Source organism: Onychomys torridus, unplaced genomic scaffold (assembly GCF_903995425.1).
Source record: "Onychomys torridus unplaced genomic scaffold, mOncTor1.1, whole genome shotgun sequence".
Taxonomy (NCBI): domain Eukaryota; kingdom Metazoa; phylum Chordata; class Mammalia; order Rodentia; family Cricetidae; genus Onychomys; species Onychomys torridus.
Genome location: NW_023411202.1, coordinates 166,766 through 180,970, shown reverse-complemented (window position 1 = coordinate 180,970; position 14,205 = coordinate 166,766).

Below are 14,205 nucleotides of genomic sequence, written 5' to 3'. Positions count from 1 at the left end.
CTTTTAGATTTTCAGTTTTGTGCATTAGAGGTTTTGGAAGTATTACCTATTGATTCTCAGGATTTCCTCATTGTTGTACTTCCCCTTTTCATTTCTGATTTTGTTAATTTGGATGCTCTCTCTCTGCCTTTTGGTTAGTTTGGAAAAGGACTTGTCTATTTTGTTGATTTTCTCAAAGAACCAACTCTTTTTTTCATTAATCCTTTGTATTGATCTATTTATTTCTATTTTATTGTTTTCAGCCCTCAATTTGATAATTTCCTGGCATCTGTTCCTCCTGGGAGACATTTCTTCTTGGTGATCTAGAGCTTTCAGGTGTGCTGTTAAGTCACAATTGTGAGATTTCTCTAACTTCTTTATGTGGTCATTTAGTGCTATGAATTTCCCTCTTAGCATTGCTTTCATAATGTCTCATATGTTTGGGAATGTGGTGTATTCATTTTCATTGATCTCTAGGACGGCTTTAACTTCTTTCTTTATTTCTCCCTTAACCCATTGGTGATTCAGTTGAGCATTATTCAGTTTCCATTAGATTGTAGGGTTTTTGTTTTTTTTTTTTTGTTGTTGTTGAAATTTAACTTTAAACCATGGTGGTCTGATAGAACATAGGAGGTTATTCCAATTATTTTATATCTTTTAAGATTTGCTTTGTGGCCAAGTATATGGTCAATTTTTGAGAAAGTTCCATGGGGTGCTGAGAAGAAGGTATATTCTTTTTTGTTCAGGTTGCATGTTCCGTAGATATCGATGAAGTCCATTTGAGTCATAACATCAGTTAAGTCCATTATTTCTCCATTAAGTTTCAATTGGTCACATCTGTCTAGAGGTGAAAGTGGGGTGTTGAAGTCTCCCGCTATTTATGTGTAGGCTTTATATGTGTCTTAAGCTTTAGTAATGTTTCTTTTACAGATGTGGGTGCCCTTGTGTTTGAGGCATAAATGTTCAGAATTGAAACTTCATCTTGGTGGATCTTTCCTGCAATAAGTATGTAATGTCCTTCATCATCACTTTTGATTGATATTAGTTTGAAGTCTATTTTGCTGGATATTCAGATGGCTACACCAGCGTTCTTCTTAAGACCATTTGATTGAAAATTCTTTTCCCAGCCTTTTATTCTTAGGAGGTGTCTATCTTTGAATTTCAGGTGTGTTTCTTGTATGCATCAGAAGGATGGGTCCTGTTTTCATATCCATTCTGTTAGTCTGTGTCTTTTTATATGTGAATTAAATCCATTGATATTAGGGGATATTAATTACCAGTGATTGTTCATTCCTGTTATTATTTTTATTTTTTGGTGGTAGTGTGTGTGTACTTCTCTTCTTTGGGGTTTACTGCTGTGGTGTTATCTATTGCCTGTGTTTTCATGGGTGTGTCTGCCTTCCTTAGGTTGGAATTTTCCTTCTAGTGCTTTCTGTAGGGCTGAGTTTGTGGATAAGTATTGTTTAAAACTGGTTTTGTCTTGGAAGGTCTTGTTCACTCCATCTATGATGATTGAAAATTTTGCTGGGTATATTAGTCTAGGCTGGTATCCATGGTCTCCTAGTGTCTGCATTATATCTGTCCAGGTCCTTCTGGCGTTCAAAGTCTCCATTGAGAAATCAGGTGTTACTCTGATGGGTTTGCCTTTATAAGTCACTTGGATTTTTTCCTTTGCTGCCCTTAATATTCTTTCTTTATTCTGTACGCTTACTTGTTTAATTATTTTGTGGCGAGGGTATTTTTGGGGGGATCTAGTCTATTTGGTGTTCTATAGGATTCTTATATCTTCATAGGCATTTCCTTCTTTATGTTGGGAAAGTTTTCTTCTATGATCTTGTTAAATATATTTTCTGTGCCTTTGAGTTGGTTTTCTTCTCCTTCCTCCATCCCTATTATTCATAGGTCTTGTCTTTTCATGGTGTCCCAAATTTCTTGGATATTTTGGGTGATGACTTTGCTGGTTTTAGTGTCTTCTTTGACTGATGAATCTATTTCTTCTAAAGTATTTTCAACATTACAGATCCTTTCTTCCATCTTGGACACTAGGTCTACATATGGTGTACAAATATATATAGGCAAAACCCTTAACATGCATAAGACAAAATAGAAAAATATAGAATCATTTTAGATAAATGTGTTCATACATGTGTAATATTCTGTCTACCATTGTTTATTCAGCAGTAAATATCTGCTTGTCCTTTATTTCACAGGAATTTAGAGTATTTGGTGAATTTGACAAAATCTATTCAGTATCTATGGACAAGAATGTGATTTGTTCTATTCCTGTTTTGTTTTTAACAGTAGAGTCACACCCTCTTCTTGAATCACATATATGGAATGCTATATAACACTAAGCAATAATTTTGTTTCAGTATAGCAGTTTTGACTGGAATATATGTCTGAAATTAATAAAATAAAAATACAGCACTCATAGAAATACATGTAACAGCACAATGCAAAATTACCATGTATATAAGAAACATTCAAAATCTGAAGTGTATATATAATGCACAAGTTTTCCAATTGAAAGAATGCACAAGCAAGGCTGACTTTTTATTTCATGTCCACACAAAAATTTATACACAAGTGTTCACAGTATCTTCTTTTAAATTATTATTATGTGTTTTCATTTTATACATCAGCCATGGGTTCCCCTGTGCTCCCCCCTCCTGCCTCCACTCCCACCCTCCCCCCAGCCCCTCCCCTCCATTCCCATGTCCTCCAGAACCAAGAAACCCCTGGGGATTCATTTAAACCTGGTGGATTCAGTACAGGCATGTCCTGTCCCCTCCTTCCAGGCTGAGCATGTGTCCCTGTGTAAGCCCAAGGTTCCAAACAGCCAGCTCATGCACTAAGGACAGGTCCAGGCCCCATAGCTTGGGTGCCTCCCAAACAGATCAAGTTATTCAATTGTCTCTCTTTTCCAGAGGGCCTGATCTAGCTGGGGGCTCCACAGACGTTGGTTCATAATTCATGTGCTTTCTTTCAGTCAGCTGTAGCACTCTTGGGCATATACCCAAGGAATGCTCAATCATACCACAAGGGCATTTCCTCAGCTATGTTTGTGTCAGCATTGTTTGTAATAGCCAGAACCTGGAAACAACCTCGATGCCCTTCAACTGAAGAGTGGATAAAGAAAATATGGTACATATACACAATGTAGTACTACTCAACAGAGAAAAACCTTGATATCATGAGGTTTGCAGGCAAATGGATGGATCTAGAAAAAATCATCCTGAGTGTGGTAACCCAGACTCAGAATGGCAAACATGGTATGTACTCACTCATAGGAGGATACTAGATGTAAAACAAAGATGACTAGTCTGCTACACAACTCTAGGAAGGCTACCTAGAAAACGGGACCCTAGGAAAAACACAGGGATCACCCAATGACAGAGAAATGGATGAGATCTACATGAAAAACCTGGATGACAGTGGGAGTAATGAAGGGCAAGATTTGAGGGAAAGAAAACTTAGTGGAGCAGGAGATTTTAATTGTTTCTCTTTGTGTCTGTGCTGCTGGTGTTATATTTAGGAAGTGATCTCCAGTGCCAGTGCACTCAAGACTACTTCCTCACAAGGGAGACTTTCTATTGCAATATCCTTTCCCCTTTCTTTCTTTTCTGTCACCATTTTCATATGTGTCTCTTAATGATATGGGACAGTGAACATGGCTAAAAGTAAAGAACTCACAGAAAACTGAAAGATCAAATAATTAATGTAGCAGATCTTACATGGAGATTTCTATGTTCATTCGTGTCCTTTCTCTTACTTTCTCAAAAATCATAACATTTCCATCCTAAAGCATAAAATCCAGGTCAAATAAAAATGTATAAATACTGTGGGATAATGCTATTGTACACTGCTTTAATAAACTGCTGATTGGCTAGTAGCCAGGCAGGAAGTATAGACAGGGTGAGCAAACAAGGAGACTTGTGGGAAGAGGAAGAGCAGAGTGAGGTATTGCCAGGCAGATACAGAGGAAGAAAGATGACAGGACAGTACTGAGAAAAGATATTAATCCACATGGCTAAAAGTAAATAATAATTATGGATTAATTTAAGTGTGAGAGCTACTCAGTAGTAAGCCTCAGCTAATGGCCAAGCAGTTTTAAGAAATACAAGCTTCTGTGTAATTATTTGGATGATGTGAGTGGGGGAGATTTGTCCTTACCACCAGCTGGCCAGGACCCAGGAATACTTACAACTAAATATAATGACTATATAGCAATAGTCATTAATTTGGGGTTACAAGTCTACCATCAGTTTACCGTGAGGAAGAATGGGTAAGAATAAGGATCATCATTTTTTTCCTCAAAGCCTAAATTGGTAAATAACTCTTAAATGGAATGCCTTTTGCTGCTCTCATGTCACTCCATTCACGTGTGATCTATCATTGATTTTCTGTTCAAGCTCATAAACAACAAAGCTCTACAATGCTTCTAATTCTTACTAATTTATAGGTGAATTCTATCTAAAAATAAAACAAACTAACAAACAAACACTAAACTTTTAAACTCAGAGTTTAAAAGTTTGGTTGATAATTTCCTCAGAAAATACTTAAAACTCCAAAACTTTTATTGCAACAGGAGTGACAAAGTTAACATACCAAATATGGATTAAGGTTCAGAGTAATTAGAAAGGGATAGATGACAATCAGTAGGATATGCTTATCTAACGCTTTAGTCCTTGTTTAAAAGAAAAAGGAGGAATGTTATTTGAAGCTTGCATAACTTTTAAATTTTATTTTATAATGAGTGCATTGAGTCTATGGAGAACATGTGATATTGAACCAACAAGACTCTTATTATAGTACATAAGAAAACTACCAAATAAAAGAGAATCAGTAGAAAAACTGAAGAATACTAAAGTAAAAAAGTATATCTTCTAAAAATAGCAATAGTATTATTCAACATTGTTTATCTTTTCAATTTAAGAGAATATAAATAAATGAAAATCCTCAATATAGAAGTGGGAGGATAGGAAATTCTTTCAGGCTATTAATTATTCTATACAAATTAAATATTCTTTTATAAATCTGCTGTGGGATGTTCTGTTTGGTTAAAAAAAAAATAAAGTGCTAATTGGCCAGTAACCAGGCAGGAAGGACAGGGTAGGTGGGACAAGGAGGAGGAGAATTGTGGGAAATGGAAGGCTGGGAGGTAGATACCTCAAGCCACTGCCATGACAAGGAAGACGTAAGGTACTGGTAAGCCACAAGCCACGTGGCAACTTATAGACTAACAGAAATGGGTTAATTTAAAATAGAAGAAGTAGATAACAAGAAGCCTGCCATGGCCATATAGTTTGTAAGCAATATAAGTTTCTGTGTGTTTACTTGTTTGGGTCTGAGCGTCTATGGGCCTGGATGGTGAGAGAGGTTTGTCCTGTCTGTGGTCCAGGCAGGAAAAAAATAGCTACACAAATCAAATACTACATATTTCCTACTGGAAAATATCTAAGCATTCTGGTATTAAGAAAAAGTAAAGAGCAAGAATCAATATTGATAGGAAGACAAAATAGTAAACATTTTTACTCTGGGCTATATTTGAAAGACTTGGCAGTTCATGAGACCTGTGGTGGATTACCAGCACCTTGTTTAAACAGTATCAAACTCAGAAAAAAAAAAAAAAAACAGAGAGCATCACTACTCCATTTTTCATCATGCCTTCACAGTGAAAAACCAGGCAGCACATGTTCTATGGGGCTTTATGTCCTCCCTACCATGTTCTAGAATGGTCACCTTCCAAGAATGTAGCAGCATTACCAAAAATTTTTGCTATTCAGCTCTTCAGGTAACTACTGAAATTGATATTAGAATGTTATGAGATGTCTGAACATCACCCAAAGACTGCCCTAAATACACAGACACATGTATTACATTTTCAAAAGCACTGTTGGTTTAATCGAATGGATTCTCTTATTTTTGTGGACCATAGAACAAGTGAAAAATGGTATTTATAGACATACAGTCTGTAAAGAATAAATATAACAAAATAAGGTCAACTGAATATATTTCCCACATAAATATTAACTGTGAATGTACTCATGCTAATATAGTCTTATTCCTCCATATTTGTAAAGAAAATAAGAACAGCCTAATAGGATTCACTTTGACTGTTTGCAATCACAGTATGTGTAAAAACTGCCATTTTTGTTCTCACATAACAACAACAATTGTGGCCTGAAGTTAAATATGTTATGTCTGTGCTTAGTATCAGTGAAGATATCAAAGGCAAGTTTTAAATCAAGTCAATGCATGTACAGACAAGGACAGCTGAATTGCGACTGCACTTGTATATATACAAGTTTCACAACGCCAAATATAATACAGATCTTGTTTACTGGGTATTAAAATATGCACACAAATATCAGTGGAATATACAGTTTATAATATATTTTAAAACATAAAACTTCTTGTATGCATAGGCTAGTATTAATTTTGTCTTACATAGGTTCTGCCATTTCCCTTTCTACAGGTGAACATAGTTCTAATTCATTTTCATTCATTATGACATAATCTTCAATATCTGCAGAAAAAAGGAAGAAAATCTTTTTTTTTCTCAGTGAGTAAAGAGTGACCTTAGAAGGTTGAAAAGGGTTCTGGAATTAAACAGACATTAATAAGCACTTCTTAATCTGAAAATTTATGTAATGTTAAATGTTATGTTTATGCTTAGTATTATTGAAGATATCAAAGTGAAGATTGTGGGCAGTGTCAGTTTTTCCACTCACTTTTGGTCTCAAGGCCAAGGATGTCCTATTTTATTTTATTTCTGCATCATTAATGAGGAAGAAAATATTCTCATGGCCCTAAAATAGAAGCCACAGAAGAGTCTTCACATGGTATAGCTATTCACACAGTGAAAATACCATCCTGTGTCACATAGGTTTTATAGATGTAATTACTGACTAAAGGTTTATTATTATAATATGTGACAAGGTAATCCATATTGGTTTTTGTGTCATGAGTGTTAGAGTTATTTCACTACAGGATAATTTCAATGGAAATGTGAACTCTAGAAATTTAATACAACCACATAAGAAACTGTACCTGAAAATATATTGAAGATTATAGCTTCAGAAGGTTGTCATATTGTATGAAGACTGATAAGAATCAGTGGAATATAAATTTTTTCCAAAATAAGCATTTTTTACCTGGTAATTGATTTTGCAATATTGCCTAAGCAAAGGTTTGTAGAGTGTTTTTCGCAAAGGTTTGTAGAGTGTTTTTCTCCTCCACAGCAACAGCTTGTAGAAACAGATGTTCTCACACAGATTTTACTCAGATATGACAGGAAAAACATAATTGAGTTAAAATAGTTCAAATACTAAATATAAAATAAATATAAAACACTAATAAAATAAAAAAAATGTCTAGAAAATCATTACACAGAGCTGTGGCAGAAGTCACAAGAGAAGTATTTTATTAAAGCCAAAGTAGGACAGAGCTATCTGATGGTTTTAAAGTGGCGGCACTGTGTTATTCATTAAGTGGTTCTGTTACTGTGAGAAGAAGGCTACTTGGCACAAGAAAACCCACTATTATAGTTTTTTTAGGAGAAGGAAGGGACAGAAGAGAACATGATCATTCCTGTGGTCTACATTTATAAGGGGGCACTATGCTGATATTTTATTTGTTGTTTTATGTGTATGTTAATAAAGTCGCTTGGAGATCAGAGCTAAGAGCAAGCCACTTAGCAGAAGTCTGGTGGTTATGACACTCACCTTTAATCCATCACATGGCAAGCAGAATCTCTTTGTGTTCAAGGCCATAGCTAAGCAGTGACACGAACCTTTAATCTCAGTACAAACCATAGAGACTTGGAGGTCTGTATAGACAGGCAGTGATGAGGAAGTCATGTAGCTAGGTTAAAAACAATGAGAAGACAGAACAGAAAGGCAATAAAAATACAGGTCACAGGGAGAAAGTCTCTCTCTCAGGGGAGGATAGCATCAAGTGGTAAGATAAGGTTGTCTTAGCTCTTGGCTACTGCTTGATCTCTGGTCTTTTAACTCTTTATTTGGCTCTGTGTTTCTTATTTAATAAGAACATTTAGAATTACATCTACACTTGGTGCCCACATGGCAAGAATTCTTTAAAAACCATTGGCGGTTATAGCCTGGTTCGTCCCCAGTTTGGCAAGAGATTACAGGCCCCAGGCCCAGCCAGTGATACTAGTCTGGTACAGGCAGAGCTACACTCTACTGTAGCTGCAGCAGCTACATGCAGTTGCAGCTGGAGCTACTTGTGGCCGAATAACCAACTCACATGGTCAGAGCTTAAGGAAGACACCAGAGCTCAAGCTCAAATAGGCTCAAGCAGGATCACATGGCTGGATTTCAGCTTTTAGCCAGAATGTGTGGCTACACTTTCTTTTTTTCTCTCTCTCTCACTGGATTCCCATCTGAGATGCTAGGTAGCAGTTTTGAAATTTCCTTGAATTTGTACTGTTCTACACAGACTTGGTAGGTCAATTAAGATAGCAGATATTTTTAAAGGAAAAACTACTTAAAAGAGAAAATGATTTCACATTAAAAATGAGTATTATCTTACACTAGAAGACAACTACACTTTGTTTAATAAAACTTTAGGCAGTCTGAAAAAGGAACAATGATATGAGAAGATTAATGTTGATGGGGTGTACATTACACCACTTATGCCTCTTATTACTTTGCTTATCCTTATTTTACAATTTAAAAAGATAGTCCACTTAAGTGCCAGGATAAAAGCTTTAGAAAAGGCTGGTAAAATGAATTACAGATAGAGAGAGGCAGTATTTGGAACATGCTTTTCATTTTTTTTCAGAGATAAGCTCTATCTGAGACAGATCATTTTAAGCACTTGTTTTCTTTATTAGTTTAGCATCCAGGTAACACAGGTGATCAGTTGCTGAGGGCTAAGAGTAATACACTGTTATATTTAAGTCTGGTTTTTTTTTTTTTTTTTTTTTTTTTTTTTGCAGAGCCCACACCCTTATGAGTCAGAGTGTAAATAACTTCAGAATATTAATGTTACTTACCTCTTGGGTATACTTGATGATTCTTGGAGTCCAGCTCTATGGTGGTCCTGTAACATTTAACTGAGTAGTTAATTAGGAGTGGAAACCAGGAAGAGAAATACTTGTGATGTGAAACCTCATTCTTCTGGAATTGGTGACAAGCAGTGGATCATGGTGTACTCTAGAACATGAGAGAGAGCAGGGACTTGTCTGTGTCACTGTGCATGAGGAGGAGAAGAGGCACTGCTGATAGGTCTGGAGTTAAGCATATGAAGGGAGCAAATGAAACAAAAACTCCTACCTTAACTGAAAAATCTCTTTCCATTATGTACCCCTGAAAGTAAAATTAAGTGGTAGGATTTGGTGAGGTGGGTATGCCTGTAAACCTAACATAACTATAGGGAAATGAAAAGGAGAGGTGGGACCCCAAAACTCCTTTAGGATTGAATAAGTGTCTCCATGTCAAAAGAAAGGAAATAGATCTCCCCATGCTTAATTCTGGGTTCTCTATGAGGCCATGCCCAAGCTGAAAAGGTCTTCTGGAGGGCTTGGTTTGATGTCCCCATGCTACAAGGTGAATGAGGGGAGTCAGCTGAACAGTATCTGTCTCTGGGGCACTTTGGACAAGGGTCAATGATGACTGTCATGAATAGGGGCACACAGAAGCCCACCTGGCATTTTCTACCACACATTTCAAACAGGAACCTAGAAGCCTTCAGGCAGCTTCTCAGATAGTGTGTGCCAGCACTTGTCAATTCTGTTCATGGGCTTTTTCCTCTCTCCCCTGGTACCCTAAAAATTGCCACAGCTGAAACTTCTGCCTGTGGGGACAGGGACCCTCTCTCTATATGCCCTCATGTGGCAAAGCTCATCATGAAAAGATTTTTGTCCTTATCTTGAATTAAATATTTTTAGGTATAATATTTCACTGGTTTGTAGACCACTTTAGGAAGACCCACCAGAAGGAAGTTTGTAAACTGATATCTCGTTAGAGAGCCATCCTGATTATTATAATCCTAATGTTGGTGCTGATCAGAAACTACTTTGCATGCATCCTAGCCTGCTTCCAGACCTGTCTTTGCAATTCAGGGCAGCTTGAGAACAGGTGACAGTAAGAGTGGAGATAGGAGCCAGAGTTGGGCAGGAGTGGCCTGCCTGATACTGGAGAACAGAGCAGAGGTCAGATAAGTGGGTGATCTTTGGAGTCAGAGATTCCTCAGGTTGCATGTGGGCTGGTGAGAGAGAATCAGACAGGAGAGTTCAGAGCTTTTGCCTGTTCACTGTCAGAAGTTAGATAATTCTTGTGAAATATTGGGGTCCAAGTAGCCATTATGTAGCCATACTTACTGGCATCTAAGGATATTTAAGGCATTTCTCAGAGGAGGAGTGGGACCAAGAGGTGGAATACTTTATGTCCAAGAGCTTCAGCCAAGAGAAAAAAAATTAAAATAACAAACAGTGTCCAAGACCCGAGTCTCAGGTATTCATGCAAAATAGTTTTTGATCTGCACCCACATTGGGATTATAATAATCAGGATGGCTCTCTAATGAGATATCAGTTTACAAACTTCCTTCTGGTGGGTATTCCTAAAGTGGTCTACAAACCAGTGAAATATTATACCTAAAAATATTTAATTCAAATATTAATTCAGGTATCCCAGAATTTAGGGCAGGATCTGTTACTCAGCACAAGTTACCTCACCCTTTGTCCAGAGGCAATTGGGGGCCAGAGCATTTGAGCATGAGGACCCCATGGGGTCCAACAGCATTCAATGCTTGATCAAGAAAGAGTGAGTTGCATGTACACCATGAGGATCTTCTAGGGGTTCAGACAGTGTGAAATACATCTCAGTCTAGAGTCATGGGTAATGGTGACATATTGGAAAGGGAAAACTCACAAATCTGAGCACCCTGTGTTGTGTGGAGTGGTCCTACAGGCAGAGGAATGAAAACAGTGGGCAGTCCAGATCAAAGAAACATCATACATGGTCCCTGATGCAGAGCAGTGGGAGTGCCTGCTTCATCTTGGCACAATGTTGGTTTTAATGCAGCAGTGATGTGTTATTCATTAAGCAGTTTCTAAATATGGAGGGAAGAATATAAGAAGACGGAGATATGTAATATGTCTACTTAGATAGGGGAGTATTTTCATCATCTGGTGAGAGTGACACAAATCTTTGGAAGCGTTATCTGAATCAGGTCATACAAGTATTAACTCTAGGCCCAAATTCTTAATGGCATAAAGAAAGAACAATAGATATGTCAAAATCAATTTACTGCAACATTTCACAGACATGGTGAGAAATTCTAATTCATGTGTAGAAACATGTTATAATTTATAGAAAATATGAAGATAAGTTATGGAATTTTAACACTGTGGCTGAGATGTCTGCCCAAGTTATGAGGAATTGGACATGGTACTTTCCCTTGGCTCCTGAATTGTTGACTCTTAAGTCTGACCATTAATTTATCCTGGGCATGAAACTTTCTCATGGCTTGCACTTCTGTTTCAGAAATTACAATGAAAGAGATTGCTGAATAAATTTTAATGTCTGAGTTCAATTTTGCTATGGAGATGTTGAGAATCTGAGAAACATAAAGAAATTCATTCGTCATGTTTGATTGTTATATCTTAGAAGCCTGAGAGACAGGAACAGAGTGGATGTGGATCTGGAGTGGAGGAGGGATGGGGAGAAAATGGGAGGAGGTGTAAGAGTGGAATCTGTAATTAGGATATATTGTATGAGAAAAGAATCTATTTAGAGTGGAGGATTTTTTTTTTTTGATCGAACCCAGGGCCTTGTGCTTGCTAGGCAAGTGCTCAACCCAGAATCTAATTTGAATAAAAGCAAAAAGTGTTAAAAACTAACATTCTGTCTTTCCTTAATCAAGTTTCATTTAGGATTTAGAACCATTTTCAGAATATCTGTACTCATTCATATAAAATTTTATTTTAACATGAACCACTTTTTAGTGAGGGAAAATCTACTACCCTGTACATCTGAGTATGTTTCTCAACCATTTCTGTTATCTCAATGATGTCTTATCACTCTGACATTCTTGAGCCAAAGTCTCCCTCAGTGCTTAATAATTTTGCATCCATGGGTCCAAGATTCATTGGCTATAAATAAATTCCTAAGAACATATGATGTACTCTGATGTAACCTCCATCTCCCTAACAAGAAAGTATGTATGAAGTTCTTATCATAATGGTCAGCTTTATTTCCAGCTTTAACATTTGAAACACACACACACACACACACACACACACACACACACCCTTTGTTTTGGTGGCATATTATTTGAGATGTATTATGTGCCATGATACTTGAGAGTGAATTATATGGCATCTCAACAAATATGCACTATAAAACTTGATCTCTGACTTCCTTGTTTTGTAATATATTGGTTGGGAAAAAAATAATGGCAGAGTTAAATGCAAAATGTGTGCTAGACATTCATATTGTATTCAAGAATTCAAATCTAAAGTTTTTTTTATGCCTCAAACTTGCTGATAATTCAATGCAAAAATTTCATTTTCAAAATAAAAGGCAGATTCATTAATGAGATGGCCCTCCACCCCACCCTCTCACACTCCCACATACACACAGATAAACATTGGCTTTGAAAAGGAAAAGTCTCTTTATGACTCTTTTAAAAGGCTACTTCTACAGAAAAAAAGGCTCTACAGAAGAAAAAAAAATGTTTCTTGTAAAATCTGTATTTTCGCAAATTCACGATTTAAAAGATTTAGAACTTAATTTAAGCAATGAAATCCTCAAATTAAAATGGAAGAAGAAACGCCCCTGATGCCACTTTATTGGGGCCTGGAAGTGCATCTGTGTTTGTTGTTCAGGGAAAATCACAAATATAGAAACTTTCATTTAAACAAAGAAATCCCCTGCTCAAACCACTCTCCTGCAAGCTGGAAGTGCGACTGTGTTTGCTGCTTGGGGAAAATCGCCAACAAAGAGACACTTTATTTAAACAATGAAATCTCCCGCTCAAGCAACTCTCCTGCAACCTGGAAGTACGACTGTGTTTGCTGCTCATGGAATGGGGGTTGGGAAATCGCAAATATAGAGAAAAATAGAAAAGCTTTAATTGAAAAAAAAAAAATAAAGATATTCCCTGCCGAAGGATAGTCCGATGCAACCCGGAAGTACGACTGTATTTACTGCTCGGGGAGGAAATCGCAAGGAAAGAGAAACTTTAGTTCCTATGGTTTCCTCATCTTTCCTTGGCAGCCTGGTGCAGTGCCCTGCACCAGATTTTGACAGACATCCTGTAGTGGTTCTTTGGGAGAGGAGGCTGTACTGCAATAAGCTTTCAGTATATTTGTAGGGTATTGAAATGTAACAGAAATAGGTAGCTTAATGTGGGTTTTCAATAGTTGGTACTGACTAGAAAGCATTTTTCGCGGATTCAGTGTTTCTAAATCCACGCCTCAAGTCTAGGAATATATTTTAAAAGTAATTGTAATAACGAAGGAGCATATGGCCATAAAGAACATCACAGGCCTGCGCAGTGGGAAGTACGAGACTGAAGAGGAAAGATGATGAAAAACACAGGGACCAAAGTTTCTCTGTCTCTGTCTCTCTCTCTGTCTCTTTCTCTCGCTCTCTCGCTGTCTCTGTCTCTCTTTCTGATTTTGCAATGCAACACACCCTTTTGAGATATAGTTTATCCAAGGGCAATTAAGTTACCAATGAATGAAAATTAAAGTTACCAATGAATGAAAATTACTATACATAAAATACAATGCTGTAGTTTCCAATGAAGTTTCCTTCTATTTTAATAAATTTAAGACCTCATATATTCTTAACGAATACAACAATGTAGAACATACCTCACTCCTTAACAAATACTTCTATATGATTAGATCCTCTAACAGTTGTAGATTCTGCACAATAATGCAGAAAACAAATTGGAGCTTAGAAAGAAAAAGAAACCCAGTTTCCTCTCTCCTGTTATAGATAGAATCATGGCTTCACTCTAAAGAACTTGTCTATTATGGAACTTAATTTCCACACACATGCAGGTTTTAAATTTTAGAATTGGATGCAAATATCAGATTTTGTATGTTGCTAAGTAGCAACTGCATGGATTGTTAAACATTAGGTAGTCTTGGTTAATAATTAATCAATTATTATTTTTATGGGAAAACTAGCCTATGTATTCCAAGATCACCAATACATTGTAAATGTTTATGTATGAGAGTGTGT